We start from the raw sequence: 16429 nt of genomic DNA on the forward strand, positions 1-16429 counted from the left end.
CTCATACAGCTTTTCCTCCTGTTGCAAACTAATTCCAGTTTTATCTAACATTCAGTGGGATGTTTATTGAATAACGACGGCAAACTCATCTTGTTTAACTTCAACAATATCCATGTGCTCCTTGTCAGAGCTGGACTGAAAAGAGAAATCGGCCCGGGATTTGACATAACTGGGCCAAAAGTTGTTGGGGGGGAGAGTGTTCGGCGGCGGCTCGTTTTAGATTATCGCGGCTCGTTTAAGATTATCGCGGCCGACACAGCGGCCCGCTCGGTTCTCCCGATGGCCAGTCCACCCTGATCGGCCCCAAAGTGCGTCGGTCCACCGGAAAAATGTCCGGTAGGCCAGATTACCAGTCCAGCCCTGCTCCGCGTCAATTCCAATTGATCACTTTATAAATGATGCCCGTGAGCTGGTCCGGTTTCAGGCGTGCACTGCAAAAACTACAAATCACACACAGAGAATTAATGCAAGCCCACATTATATTCATCATATGTAACCGGTGTTGATCTGCAATTAGATATTCAACTTGACCAAAAAAGCTAACTTGGTGAGTTATACTGTTATTCATTGTGGTTATTTTCCTAAGTTAACGTTAGCTGCATAGCTAATATTCATTTATCCTAAGAAAATAACCACAATGCACGTTCAACGTAAACAAAAGCTACAAAACATAAGTATGTATTCAGAATAAAAACTTTAAAGCCTGCAAAAAAAAAAGTCTACTAATATCTTACCTCAGTTTCTGAAACTTGTTTCTATTGAGGTAACACGTGCGCCGCTGAACGTAATGCTGCTGCAATAAAGAGTAACATAACACGCTCACATTTAGAATAAGCAGGGGGAAAAAATGAAAGTCAAAATAAATAATGAATTACATATTTAGGAAGATTGCATTGTGATGCAGTGTATGCAGACGTAAAACATTGTTTTTAATGTGACTGGATAGGTAAAAATTACTCACCAAAACAGACGTTTTCTCATTGAGACCCATAGGAATACAGAACGTTAGGGAATACCAAGATGGCGGCGCAGTAGCTTCACTGTTATGACGTCATGAGCTATCCAGTTATATATATAGATCAGTGACTGCATCCCATTTTATTTAATTACAAGAAACATCGTCTAGGTTACGAATGTAACCTCCGTTCCCCGATGGAGGGAACGAGACGTTGTGTCGGATAAGCGACACTAGAGGTCTCTCTTGAGCACCGATACCTCTGATCTATGAAAAAAAAGCCAATGAGAAGTTGGCAGCTAGTATTTGCATACCCCGCCCCCGGACATACGAGTAGTATGAAGCTGCAGACTCGGAGCCTGCATCTACAGTCCCGCACCCAGAGTCCCGCATTCTCAGACCCCTCGTTTTTCGAGACAGCGCCTTCTATCAAATCGGATCGGATAAACATGTGAAGAAATTAAGCTGAAACGTGAGTATCGTCAATTTTATTTAGCGAATCGTTCGATTTCTTTTTTAATCAAACTACTTTATAGCTCATCGATACACCAACATAGTCCATTTAATATTTATAAAGATAGTTTGTAACAAAATTTGAGCCTTTTTCCCCTGAAAATATTTTGACAGCTAATACGTTAGCCTTTAACCTTGGACTTTTTGTAGACAAGCCATTGTAAAAATTATTATTGATTAAAATTAGTTGACTTTAAAGTAGACCAATTAAATACATTAAGTGTGTTAATATCAAAGAATGTCATCATTAATTATTTAATCAGATTTGCCGTTTGACCTTTTTTTATATTACCGGACTGTTTCTCCTAAAACTATAAATTGAATTAATTAATGCCTGAGTAATTATTTTACTTTATATAATTTATGTAGACTACTTAGATTAGTTCTTATAAAACGTAAGTATTAAAATGAATCAATACTAATTTAACTTTGAAGTTGTTGCCAGCCATTTACAACTCATACAATTGCGCCTTCTACCACAGCCACTGCTGCCACCTCTGTGCCAACCAGCACTATGCCACCCACTGCTGCCACCTCTGTGCCAACCAGCATTATGCCACCCACTGCTGCCACCTCTGTGCCAACCAGCACTATGTCACCCACTGCTGCCACCTCTGTGCCAACCAGCACTATGCCACCCACTGCTGCCACCCCAGTGCCAACCAGCACTATGCCACCCACTGCTGCCACCCCTGTGCCACCCACTGCTGCCACCTCAGTGCCAACCAGCACTATGCCACCCACTGCTGCCACCTCCGAACCAACCACCTCTGCCATTGTCAGGCCAGTCACAAAAACTGGCATCCGTGTGGGTCCAAAAGTATTGCAGAAATGCCCCAAATGTCATTTGACATTTTACAGAAAAAATTTAAAAAGGCACATTGAACGAAGAAGACACACAGCAAAAATGATGGACATTTCATCCTCATCCCATCTCAAAAGTGAATGCATAGATCCCCAGAATGGACTGTATGCAGTCCACAAAAGTATTCATGGGGCTTCTACTCCTCTCCATGTTCAAATTAAAATATGGGGGGAACAACATCATGTTTCTTGTGAATTAGGTGAGTGCCAAGCTAATATGGAGTTGGCATGGAGAAGTGGACTGCAGTCATACCAGTGTGTACACCTCCAGTCAGTTTCATACTGCAAAACCTTTTTAACCTCGCCCTCACTCAGAGAAGATAGTCTTAAAGAAATGGTGAAAAGCAAGTGGTTTGGGAAGGAAAAAATTAAACTGTGTGTTGATCGTCAAACCCTAGCCAAAGAAATAATGCACCACTTTCAGTTCTGTCAAAGATTGGAGCCCCTCCATCTAAAAAATGTATATCAGTTCATGAGCCAACTAATTCATATTACAGCAGACTAGGCAGAGTCATGGTGTCTTATGATACAAAAAAATGCATGGCACTGTCCTTCTGCAAAAACACAGAGATCATACATTGCAAAATGGCACTTATTCCAAACCAATGCAGAACTCTTTCGGAAGGTCCGGAGCACTGAAAGGAGCGCTGAGGAGTTTCAGTTGACAGCAGTGGAGGAAAGTGATGGAACTCATGTGGGTGAAAGCACTTACCCACCAAAGGATGCTCAAACAATACAAGGCATGGTACAATACATCTTAATGAACAAAAAGATACCTTCTACTATTCCCAACCATTTGAGACTTTCTTCGGTGGATAAGGAATTTCCACGACACCTAATTGCTGAGGAGACGTTGTGCTACCACTGCCAAACCGCATGGTCCTCAGCGACCCGATTTGCATTACTCAAAAGGCTAAAATTCTTACAACCTCAGGAATTGTCCAAGGTGGATTATATATTTATTTTTATGGTTGTGATTTTGTACTTCTGATAATGTTGCGTTTTAACCGAACCACTCTTGTTTTTACACCTTTTGTGTCTGCAGATATTTCTACATACTACAAATACTGTCCTCAGTGTGGAGTACTGTACCGGTACCAAGAGTGGAGCGAAGGTCTACATAATTTCATTGACCATGTCCTTCTTGATCTACCTCTCTGCCTCACTATTAGAAACATGTTGCTGGTGATGCTTATATTTTTATTTTATTCTTTAATTTGTCTGTTTTTATTATTATTTCAATGAATAGTAGTAATTAAGAGTGCAGTTTCTATATCATAGGTCCACACTGCAGTCAGCAGAATAGTTGAGTATTTGGAGTTAACTACAGGTGTCCAGTTCCCCTCAGCCGATACAGTTTTACATGGTTATCTTCATTTTGACGCTCTAACAGACCATGAATATCAGTATTCTTGCGTGACCTGTGGTGACCATCCGCCTGTGGTCATAATGAACCTTCACAAGAAGGCATCTTTTCATCTGTCAGTTAAAAAACCCTTTTAGTTTACGGATTGCACAAAGGTAGACCATGGTTTATTCAAATTTTTCTTCATTTCCTTTAGTGAGTGACCTTGCACAACCTCCAGAAGATTTTAATGGAGATGTGGATTCAGAACAGTTTTGGAAGGCACTGACAGAGGAAAGAATTGCCCGTGGATTTGTTTCAAGTAAGAAAGCAAATGTACCAGCAATTATTAAATGTTACACCTATGTAGATTTGTATTTAATAAGATAAGACAAAAGGAAAAATGCTGATTTCTACGATATACTGACATGTTTTGTTTCCCAAAGGTCAAAAAAACAATCCATTCAGTGTTCCTCCAAGTTTTAACTTTTGGGCACCCTGGATAGGGAGAAATACACGCTGCTCAGACTGTGTTCTTAACACAGAATTTGAGAAGATCCGTCCAGCAAAAGCAGCAGAGGTCTCTGAGATAAATGTCTCAGAGGATCGTCTGAGAGATGAGCTCTGCAAACAGAAGGTAAAATCTCTATTCAATGTTGTCATTATTTTATGTTGTTGTCCTATTAAGGGTTAAGGGATTCACTGACACACATTTCCTTTAATAGGTGCAGGTGATTAGATATTTATGCAGGGAGTGTGGTTTGGATGCCACTGGATCTCGAACTGACCTCCTTTTAAGACTTTCGCAAGAAATGAAGTCACGAGAGGCATATGACAAAGTTTTTGAGAAAATTTGGGCTGCCTCAGGTAAACCTCAATATTGCTAATGAGAACAGTAATAGCAGTAGCTCTAAAATATACAATGTGACACTGAAAACATGATTAGGTCTTGCATGAGTATACAAAGGATTACCGTTTGTAAAAATCTGCTTTTCTTTTATGTATATGCATTTTAGGTGGTTGGGCAGTGATTATGTGTCCGTGTGGCATTGTCTACAGTTTGAAATGCAACATCCGAGCAGAGAGCCCTCGTGATTTTGCGGACATGCTTCTTTCATGGAAGCATATGCCGAACATTGTCATCTACGACTTTGCACGTGGACTGTCATCCCACACTAACTTAAGACAACCACAAACAATACCCTTCACACCATTTGAAGGGAGGTTAATGGACCCAACTGCAGAAAACATAGCGAAAGCCAAAGCTGGAAAGGTAAAGGTGTCACTACCCTGGCTGACATGCAAAAAGGAAAATCCAGACCCTGATGGCCACCCTATTACTGGTTCAGCAGAACATTATGTTCTGTGTGACCGGTTCCATGAGGACAACACAAAGGACGCTCGAGATTCACTGAGGAAGCTTCGCCTGGTCCCGCAACTGGCTGGAAGAGTTAACAGCCAAGTCGTGGAACAGTTATTTGCAAAACTTAAAAAAAAACAACTACTTCCTAAACATGGCTTTGCCGTCGACTCATGTGTTCCTCATGCGAAGCATAATTCACCATTACAATATTCGCAAAAATTAAGAACGACAAACATTCTAATGAATGTCCACAGCCAGGCTGTTTTGGGTAATTTTTCACTGTACTTGTGCACTTTTGTTACGAATGTAACACTTTATTACTCATTACACCCACTGCTGCCGACTGATCTGTTCATTTATGTTTTTGTAGAACATATAACATCTGAGGAATCCATGGATGTGTAAATTGTTGTGTCCAGTCCCCTCCCTCAGGTGGAGCTACACAAATTACTTGCTCACTAAGTGCAAACAGGCACACTAACTTGTAAATTTAGAGCATAGACAAAGTTTATGATTTCTAAGCTTGATTGTTTTTTTTTTTTTACCTTACTTTCAGTAGCAGTGCCAGATACCATTTTAAAACCCTCAGCAACACCAGCAACCATTGCCATCCCTGCAGTGAGTGAGACTGCATCCAGAGAAGCCGCTGCTTTGGGACCAACAACCCTGTTGGAATATTTTTCACCAGTAAAGCCATGGGAAAGGGACTGGCATCCAGTGCAAGAAAAACTGGTAAATTATTATTGTTGAAATTTAATGTGCATGCATTTGCAGTCGAGCACTATTGTTTGTCTATTTAACAATTTTTTTTATAGCTTGATTACGTGCTGGACGTCAGTCGGCCTGGAGCTGAAATTATTGTCAAGGAGGGGAGTTTTGGAGCTTGGGTTTGCTGAGGGATATGGATTCCCACGTAAGCAGTCCGCATTTGGAAAGCTATACTCTCATTCACTAATGAGTGACTAATTAAATTATTTCTTGCAGATCGGAAACACCTGCATGCAGCTTATTTTTGAAATGGCTCGGAATATTTTATGTATATAAAATATTACAATGTAAACTGTCAAAGAGTATAAATGTGTCTGAATCAACCTACATTTTTGCTTGCTTTCTTTTTCCATAGGGCAAAGATATATACATTGAGAACTTTTATGTTATTCCTACTTGGAAAGGAACCCAAAACATTGTTACAGCATTACCAGTAAGTGGGAGGTAAAAACTATATAAAGGCATCATTTCTTATTTCAAAAATTTCATAATTTCTAAAATCAATTTTAGGAGGATGCGGATATGAAAGACTTGCTAGTCTTCCCAGCATGGACAAAAGCTAATGGCCCTGACCACTACATTGTCTGTGTAAGGAATTATTTCTTACTAGATATTGAATTTCGCATACATATGTTGATTTACAGCGTAATTGGTGTGTGTCTAAAACTAAACTAATCATCAATGCTTCTTCCAAGAATTTTAAAATGAAATCTTTTTACACCTTAACACATTATAGATTATGAGGCCGCTTCGAAGGGAGAATGTCTTATTAGACTCTCAATACGCAGAGCACGAATCTGGCTTTGGAGATGAGGAATACAGAGCAATTTTTAAGTCCATCTATGAATTTAGACACGCATAGCCTCTAATTTTGGCTATGTTCCTTTAGCTATTTCTAGCTTTTGTTCTACTATACAATTAGCTTTGTTCAAAGTTTAAAGGCCATGTTTTATTGCCTTTAATTTTTGGCTATGTTCTCCTAGCCATTTCTTGCATGTTTTGGCTACGTTCATTTAGCCTTTTTTGCATGGTGTGTCTGTCCTCAGGTTAAAGATGAGCTGTCATTTAAATTTGATCAATCGTATTCATGTTTTCTACAGACAAATTGCCAACCAAATTGATCCGGGGATCTGGACAGAAATGACTGGAAAGGATTTTTCGGTGATAATTCTACTTATCTAGTATAGATACCTTTTATCTAGTATTAATTTCTATACTGACTTTTTCTCTTTTTCTCAATCATAGGCTTTGCCACGTCAGAGAAGAGGGAATGACTGTGGTGTTTTTGTGCTGATGGTAGAGTCTTTAATTTGTTTATAAGTAAGGTCTAGTGAACAGTGTTAACAACAGCTTGTCTCCTTTATTTCAGTACACCCTCTCAATGGTCTGTGACATCGAGTTCGTTTTCCAGGAGGTAAGTTAATAAAAGGAATTTTATGTTAATTTTATTTACTTTTTTAAGTTTATCTGGTAAAAGTAGAAAACAGTATGACCTTAAACTGAGCATTTCTTTCAGGTTGACATGCCCATGATTAGAAAATGGTGATGCCTTGTGCTAATGGAACGATTTCAAATTGACGGGTATGTCAAAAAGTATTGAACATTTTGTAGTGATAGTACAATTGTAGATGTGAGTACAGAAACTAACCACTAGGTGTCAGTAGCATTACACTTACCGGCAGGGTATGCAGACTGAGAGTTAGAAGATTGAAGTTGTTGTGGATGTTCCTGCTTGCGACCTGAAAGTGAATAAAATGTAAGCTCTGATACAAACCTGTTTCTTTAATTAAATAAGAAACATTACATACCAGGAGTGGTAATGATCACCAACGCTGATAGTCGTCATGGAAAGTGTTAAACCGCCTGACGCTGTGAACTGGACTGGAAATATTGATCACGAATGGCGTACGTTTAAGCAGAGATTTGCACTGTACTTGCAAGCAGTGGGCCTGGATGAAGCGTTAGATGCACGCAAGATTGCATTGCTTCTCACCGTCGCGGGACCTCAGTCGATAGAGGTGTTTAACACACTCGTGTTTGACCAGGCTGAGGACAAAGGCAAATACGACGTGGTACTGGAGAAGTTTGATTCGCACTGCACACCGAAAAGAAATGAGACTTTTGAAAGGTATGTTTTTCGTTCTCGTCTACAACAACAAGGAGAGACTTTTGACTGTTTCTTAATGAATTTAAAGTTGAAAGCTAAAACATGCAATTTCGGTCAGTTGCAAGATTCAATGATCCGTGACCAAATTGTGTTCGGCATCAATGATAAAAAAGTAAGGGAGAGGCTCTTGAGAGAAACAGAGCTAACCTTGATTGAAGCGGTGCGGATATGTCATGCCAGTGAGATAGCTCTTCAGCATGCTAAAACCTTTGGTGACACCACAAAGATGAGCGTGAGTGACAGTTCAGATGTAGCTGCAGTAACAGAGAAGATGCAGATAAACAGAATGAGTAAACTGAAACAGCAAAAGGAGAAAGAACTGTTTAACTGTAAGAGATGTGGCAAACGACACCCGCCAAAAACAGTGCCCAGCCTACGGCAAAGTCTGTGCCAAGTGTAAAGGGCAGAATCATTTTGCCAAGCAATGCTTTTCAAAGGGCGGACAAAGTCAAAGGGAACGTGTGCATGCAGTGGAAGAAACAGCCCTCAGAGACACATACTTCGTTGGAATGGTGCAGCAGGCCGATATCAGTCAAGAAAAAACAGAAGAGACTGATGTGAATATTGTTGCACGAGACAAGTGGATGACTGTTCTGGAAATAAATGGAGTAACAGTATCGCGCAAGCTAGACACAGGAGCAAAAGTCAATCTGATTTCGGAGTATGATGTCAGAGCAATGAAAATCAAGCCACGTATAAGTCAGAAAAGGGTGCAACTCAAAGCCTATAATGGGCAGAACATTCCAACAAGAGGAACATGCACTCTCAGGGTAAAAGTTAAAAACAGAGAACATCACCTCATGTTTGTGGTTGTTCCAGATGGCCATGATTCTGTGTTGGGAGACAAGGCATGTGAAGACCTGGGTCTGGTAAGAAGAATATACACCATAAATAATGGAGAAACACAGAACAGTGTGGAACATATAGTGAGACAGTTTCCAAACATATTTGAAGGGTTTGGAGAATTACCATTCACCTACAAAATACAGTTGAAAAAAGAGAAAAAAGTAGTCCACGCACCAAGGCGGGTTCCAGCACCACTTCGTTGAAAAGCTGAGGCAAGAGCTGGAAAGAATGACATCAATGGGAGTCATAGAAAAAGTGGAAGAGGCTACAGAGTGGGTTAACTCAATGGTGTGTGTGAAGAAAGCCAATGGTGATCTACGTGTGTGTATAGATCCAAAGGACTTAAATGCAAACATTCAGAGAGAACATTATCAAATTCCGACACGTGAGGAAATTATAAGTGAGATGGCAGGTGCAAAGTTCTTTACAAAGTTGGCTGCATCTCAGGGCTTTTGGCAGCTGAAACTACATGAGGACAGCACAAAGTATTGTACATTCAACACACCCTTTGGCCGATACTCCTCCTTGAGGATGCCGTTCGGAATTTCCTCAGCTCCTGAAGTATTCAGAGGGCTATGGAACACATCATTGAAAGCATTGAGGGTGTGCGTGTGTATGTGGATGACATTGTGTTGTGGGGATCCACAATAGAGTACAACAAGAGGCTCATGGACGTCCTACAGCGAGTAAGAAAGTATGGGCTGAAGTTGAATAAGGACAAATGTCAGTTTGGAGCAACTGAAATCACATTCCTAGGAGATAAGCTGTCAGAAGGGGGTGTGGAACCTGACAAGAGTAAAATTCAAGCAATACTCAAAATGCCCAGACCCACAGACAGAAAGGCTGTATTGAGAGTGATGGGGATGATAAATTTCGCCGGAAAGTTCATACCAAACCTGTCTTCAAAAACAGTTTATATGAGAGAACTGTTACGTGATAAAAGTGAGTTCAAATGGACAGCTGATCATGAACTAGAATGGGGACGACTGAAGACTCTCCTCACTACAGAACCTGTGCTGACGTTCTTTGACCCAAAAAAAGAGGACAAAGATCTCGACAGATGCATCCAAAGATGGACTGGGTGCAGTTCTACTGCAGGCGGAGGGAGAGAATTGGAGGCCAGTCGCATATGCCTTGAGGAACGATGACTCCGTCTGAATGTCGATACGCACAAATAGAAAAAAGAGTGCCTGGGTTTAGTGAATGGAGCGGAGAGATTTCACAGCTATGTGTACGGCTTACCGACCTTTGTGGCAGAGACAGATCACAAGCCATTAATAGCCATAATTAAAAAGAACTTGAATCAAATGTCTCCAAGAATCCAATGACTGATGATGCGACTGCAGAGGTATGACATGGAGCTAATTTACACTCAAGGAAAGTATCTAGTTCTGGCAGATGCTCTGTCCAGAGCTGCAGAACAGAGTGGAAAATGTGAAAGTTCCACGGAGGCTGATGTGACTCAGTATGTGAACATGGTAGCTAAAGCTCTTCCAGTCACAGATGCAAAACTCAAACAAATTGCAGTGGAGACTGAGAAAGATAGATGTCTGCAATTGGTCATTACACATCTGTATGAGGGTTGGGCCTAGGGGAGAATGTGCCCAGTATTACAACATCAGAACAGAGTTGTGTTGTCAAGGGACTTCTGCTGAGGCAAAACAGGATCATTATCCCTCAGTCACTGCGACAGGAGATGTTGAAAAAACTGCATGAGGGACACCTTGGTGCAGAAAAATGTAAAAGGAGGGCTAGGACTGCAAACTATTGGCCCGGAATAAACGCAGACATTGACAGGATGGTGTCAACCTGTGATACTTGCTTGAAGCATCATGCTAAGCAACAGAAGGAGCCAATGATCATCACTGATGCACCAGATGAACCATGGCAGAAAGTTGGGACTGACTTATTCTTCCTGAATGGACAAAACTATTTGCTGGTGATAGACTATCTGTCAAACTATCCAGAGATTGCGTTGCTTTCCAATACATCTGCTGCTTGTGTGACAACACACATAAAATCCATCATTGCGAGACACGGCATTCCGCAGGTGGTTTGCAGTGATAATGGGCCATGCTAGTGGCAAAGACTTCCAGAAGTTTTCTGAGGAATATGGGTTTCAACATGTGACATCAAGCCCGTTATATCCGCAGTCGAATGGAAAGGCGGAAAAAGGAGTACACACAGTGAAGCTACTACTCAAGAAAGCAGTGGACAGCCAATCAGATCCTTATTTAGCCCTGCTGAATTACCTTGCTTCTCCATTAGAACACGGTGTGTCTCGTGCAGAAATCCTGATGGGGCGCAAATTAAGGACAACACTTCCTTGCTTAGCGACACCAAACAAGAACAAGTACCTGAAAAGAAAACAAAGGCACCTGAAACGGAGACAGAAAGCTAATTATGACAAGGCATCAAAAAGCCTTGAACCACTCTCCAATAATGACACAGTAAGACTTGAGGATTGCAATACCTGGACTAAAAGAGCCACAGTCCTAGAGGAGGTGAACCCAAGATCTTACACAGTCAGGACAGAGGATGGTCAAATCCTGAGGAGAAATCGGAGAAGTCTGTTAAAAACAAAAGAGACAGTACCAGTGGATACATATACAGGTGACACAGACTGTGCTGAGTCAACAACAACATCGGAAACACTTCCAGTGCTGGATGACAATGAACCAGCTGAAGAAATACGTTCAGATTTGCATTTACCTGTACTGAGAAGATCGAAACGCACAGTAAACCCTCCTAATAGACTTGACCTTTGAATATTGCTTAAACATAACACAAGCATTAGGAAAAAAAAAAAAAAAAGACAAAAGGAAATGTAATCGGTTGATTATTATTTCTGTGATTGCAATGTAAATAATTCTTGAGATTGTTGTTTGATGCATTACATCTTGTATAATGTGTACAGTGCTTGCTTATTGGTTAGCTAATATATAAGTAGTTAGTTGTAATAACTTGTTCTTTACCTCTAATGGAAAGGGGATGTAGTGATAGTACATTTGTAGATGTGAGTACAGAAACTAACCACTAGGTGTCAGTAGCATTACACTTACCGGCAGGGTATGCAGACCGAGAGTTAGAAGATTGAAGTTGTTGTGGATGTTCCTGCTTGCGACCTGAAAGTAAATAAAATATAAGTTCTGTTACAAACCTGTTTCTTTAATTAAATAAGACTATTACTTGACAGTCAATACAACATTTTATTTAGCATGAGTAACAAAACACCCTTAATTACTCTCTTAAGAGACCATTTCATTTTTATTTCATTTTTTTTTTTTTTTTCATTTTTGTTCCTTTAATTGCTCCTATAACTTTTTTTTATTATTATTATTGTTTGCAAGCTATGGGCGCAGGTTTGCCTTCTGGACAGACGAGGCAAAATGTTTATTAGAGGCAAAAACACAACCTCTGTATAGGCTAAAAAGAAGCACCACACATGATGTGCCACAGCACGTCCAAGCAGTCCAAGAACGGACAAGAACCGAAGAAACACTGGTGGACTGCATTGTGACTTCAAAGGGAACAGAGCAGCATTTAGTGGTACTGAAATGGTCCTTTTTCACCATTTAAAGATTAGCATTCCTAAATGACTCACCCAGGGCTGTGATCATTGTCAGCTTCAACATTGTCAATTGATTATCCAGTATGCTATATTTTTAATGGTTATGCCAATTATTCATTGATGGCTTGTGTATATATAAAACAACACTTTTTGTTTGCCCCGCAGGATGTTCTCAACCCATCAAAGTGGTTCCCCCTAAAGCCACGTGTGCCAGTCTACATGGACAGTGAGCAGCAGTGTGCCATTCTTTTTCAACACCTCAAAGCTCTGCTGGATAATTCTAAAACTCAACTGAACTTCACAGATGAAGTGGAGTTCATTTGTAGTTTTCTTTTTCCTGAGGTAGGTCCGAACATGTTTGTCAATTGGATTGTTTCTATTTATTGCCATATATGCAATGTTTTATTATATATTTATTTATTTATTTATTTATATGGACAGGCCATCATTCATGGCCTATGTGAGATGCAGGCATTATCCTGGCAGGAAGCTGAGGAGGTTTTCCTCCATGGCCCTACTTATCACCCAAGGTATGCTTGTAATTTGCATTTGCAAAAAAAATATATTATTACACAGTATTTTTGACAATGGCATTCATCTTTTATTTTAGTGAAGTCGAGGAATTTGACAGAGCGATTGCAAAAAGAATGAAAAAAGAAGGAACATTCGCCTACCAGAAAGTAATTATTTTACCTTATGCATTTACTTTACATTTTACATGACGCTTTTATCCAAAGCGACTTATAAAAGTTTTTTTTAATGCAATTGAAGACGAAAAGTAAAGTCACTAATACAATTCTTTCTTCCTTTTTTCTTTGCTTTGTCCTGTTTACAGCAAGATGATGTTTAGGTGATTGTTAAATAAAGTACAGAATTGTTTATTATTGGTGTTTTGTCTATTCTTATTTGAGTTTTGCTTCGCATTAAAAATATCAAAAAACAGGTTTTGTAATGTTAGCATGGTATAATGTTAATTAGACCATTATATGTTGAACTGAAAGAAAAATTGGAATTTGAATAAATAAAACATTGTAGAAATGTAGAGCGGGCAGGTGCTTTTTACATGCCAAATGACCAGCTGTATCAGACTACACGTACCCTTCCCCAATGCCCAACCAAAGTTGTCGGAATCCTTTTGGTTACCCTGACAGGGGAACAAGGCGACACTTGCCAACCTGGGAACGGGCCAAGCCTGGCTGGGCCACTTTTCTCTCTATGTTTCTCGCATAGAGCAATAGACAGCCGGGGCCCTTACATGCAACTGAGGGAAGGGGGTCTTACCCAATTTCCTATTCTTTCAGGGGGAAAAGACCCTGCGGAGACCACCCCTACCCAGCTGGGGAGGTAAGGTGGTGAATACATCACATGTGTTTTTAGGCGACACGTGGAAGTGGCCTCTCCAAAGGCCCGCAGCTGCGTGCTCGTTGCAAACGGCGCCCCAACCCGATTTGGAGGCGTCGGTAGTGACCAGGACGCGTTGGGACACCTGCTGCAGGGGCACTCCTGCCCATAGAAAGCAGAGGTCTGTCCAGGGTTTGAGTGTTTGGTGGCATGCAGGGGTGATTATCACATGGTGATACGAGCGCCATGCTCGTCTCGGGACTCAAGTCTGAAGCCAGTGCTGAAGCGGTCTCATATGCATCAACCCCAGTGGCGTGACTGCGGCGGAGGATGCTATATGCCCCAGGAGCCTCTGGAAGAGTTTTAGAGGGACCGTTGTGCCTGGCTTGAACTTTGCGAGACGTGGTGAGACGTGCAGACATTGAGACTGAGTCTAACTCCATGCCGAGAAAGGAGATGCTCTGAACCGGAGTGAGCTGGAGGGAGTTTGAGCAGTGCTCGGTTGAAAAACTCGCAAGTCCAAGATTGGTCGTAAGCCGCCACCATTCTTGGGTACAACGAAGTAAGGGCTGTAGAAACCCTTCTTCATTTCGGTAGGAGGGACAGGCTCTATCGCGTCTTTGAGTAGAAGAGTAGCGATCTCTGTGCGCAGGGATTGGGCATGTTCGCCGTGCACTGCGGTAAAGTGGACGCCCGCGAAGGGGGGCGGGGGCCTGGCAAACTGAATTGCATAACTGAGTCGGATGGTCCAGGCCAGCCAGTGTGACGGGTTGGGAAGTGAAAGCCATGCATCCAATCTCCGTGCTAGGGGTACCAAGGGGACAAGTATTTTCGAGTGGGGCGGAGCAGGTAATGTACCGTCTGGAGGCAAGGGTGCGTCCCGAGGCTTTGGTGCTGAGAAAAGGCTCGAAGCACTTACCTTGCTTCGCGCACCCGGCAGGGGGAGGGTTATTGACTGAGGAGGAGGTCTTATGGTTGCGTCCTCTGGACTCGTCAGAACCGGCCGGCCGGGGGTCAGTCGTGGGGCTGAAGGCGGACCTGTGGCCGAGTCCAGCATGCCGGGACTGTTGAGATCTGGGGTCAGGGTGCCGTGAGAACGGCATTTGCGGGCCAGATGACCCAGAGGCAAAGGAAATAGCTCTTTTATTGAGAATTTGGGTACCGCTGCCCCGGAATAAATGAATTGTATTCAAAACAAAATTCTCCTAATGGCCCTCCACCGGGGGACGGAGCGGTCTTACCATCTCTGGAGCTAACGTCTTGGGCTCTGGGTCGTCCATCTCAGGAGCGCCTGGGAGACTTCCGGGTCCTCGAGGGGGTCTGTGAGACGGGGGCGTCTGCTTCCTGCTGGGCACTTGATGCGTGGGCTGAGAGCTGGGCACAGGTTGAGGCGGAGCAGCCTGTTGTTTCGTCGCAGGGGGACGCCCTCGGCGAGCAGACGGGCATGGCCCAAGGCGGCAGGTTTGTGGCGGGGCAGAATCTGAGATATCGCCTCCGTCTGTTTCTTCACCCCGGAGAACTTCTGGGTAACGTCCTCGGCGGTGTCGCCGAAGAGGCCGAACTGGAAGACTGGGGCGTCGAGAAAGCGAGTCTTGTCTGTCTCATGCATCTCGACCAAGTTCAGCCACAGGTGTTATGCCTGGTCCACGAGGGTGTCCATTGCCTGCCCAAGTGACTGCGCTGTGACCTTTGTGGCTCTGAGGGCGAGGTCGGTCGCTGAGCGCAGTTCCTGCAGCACGTCGGGATCAGGGCTACCCACGTACAATTCTTTGAGCGCCTTGGCCTGGTGGACTTGCAGGAGGGCCATTGGTTGCAGGGCGGAAGCGGCCTGTCCGGCGGCGCTGTAGGATGTTGTCCTACAGGCCTTGGAGGGGAGTACAGGACGACCACGCCAGGTAATAGGGTTTCCGGGGCATAGGTGAAATGCAACAGCCCTATCCACCGGGGGAATCACCGTGTATCCATGGACCGCGCCGCCGCCGAGGGTAGCGAGAGCGGATGAGCGAGTGGCTTTGTGATGAGAGGTGAAAGGCACTCTCCACAGCGACGTCAACTCATCATGCACCTCCGGGAAAAACGGGACTGGGGGGGGTGTGGCCGTGAGCGGCGCCCAGACCCCAGGAACCAGTCATCCAACCGCGATGGCTGTGGGGAGGACGGAGGATTCCAGTCCAAGCCCACGCTGGTGGCGGCCCGGGAAAGCATGTTGGACATCTGAGCGTCAGCCTCAGCCTGGGGGTGCTGGCCCGAAGGCGGCAGCCCTGGGGAGTCATCCGCGTCAGACGCTGTCCAATGCAGCGACGAGCTCATCAGCTTCGAGCTCTAGAGGATAGGCAGGCTGGCTGTGAGTCGAGCCGCTGTTGCCTCGAGCACGGACGGGAGTCAACGAGCGTGCCAGGGAACGGGTGGTCCGCTGGTCTCTGGTAACCGACGGAGCTGCACCCGCTGCCATCCCCAGATCGCTTCCAGCGCCACTCGCACCGTCCTCAATCCCGTGGGAAGAAGGAGCAATGCGAGGGACGGCTGGAGTGGCTTGTTCTCGGTTGAAAATGAGCCGCGACCGCAACGTTGTCATGGTCATGTTCTCGCATTCTTGTTATTAGGGGTGCTTGCAAAGCAACACTATTGTAATCTCACACACTTATTTTTATTATTATAATTATTATTAGTGGTGCTTTGCAAAGCAACACTATTGT

General features: G+C 43.3%; 1 long non-coding RNA gene across 2 annotated transcripts; it reads left to right on the top strand.

Annotated features, from left to right (window-relative positions):
- Positions 1–5617: 5617 nt before the first annotated feature.
- On the top strand, positions 5618–13088 carry LOC127626427 (uncharacterized). 2 transcript variants are annotated; one of them, XR_007968456.1, is made up of 11 exons: positions 5618–5772; positions 5856–5953; positions 6164–6241; positions 6319–6396; positions 6909–6969; positions 7054–7104; positions 7178–7222; positions 7325–7389; positions 12558–12734; positions 12834–12922; positions 13003–13088. It is a non-coding gene; the product is annotated as an uncharacterized LOC127626427 (long non-coding RNA). The 2 variants fall into 2 exon arrangements; XR_007968455.1 differs by having other exon boundaries at positions 7054–7222.
- The last annotated feature ends 3341 nt before the right edge of the window (positions 13089–16429 follow it).

The sequence above is a fragment of the Xyrauchen texanus genome, chromosome 33 (genome assembly GCF_025860055.1).
Source record: "Xyrauchen texanus isolate HMW12.3.18 chromosome 33, RBS_HiC_50CHRs, whole genome shotgun sequence".
Lineage (NCBI taxonomy): Eukaryota > Metazoa > Chordata > Actinopteri > Cypriniformes > Catostomidae > Xyrauchen > Xyrauchen texanus.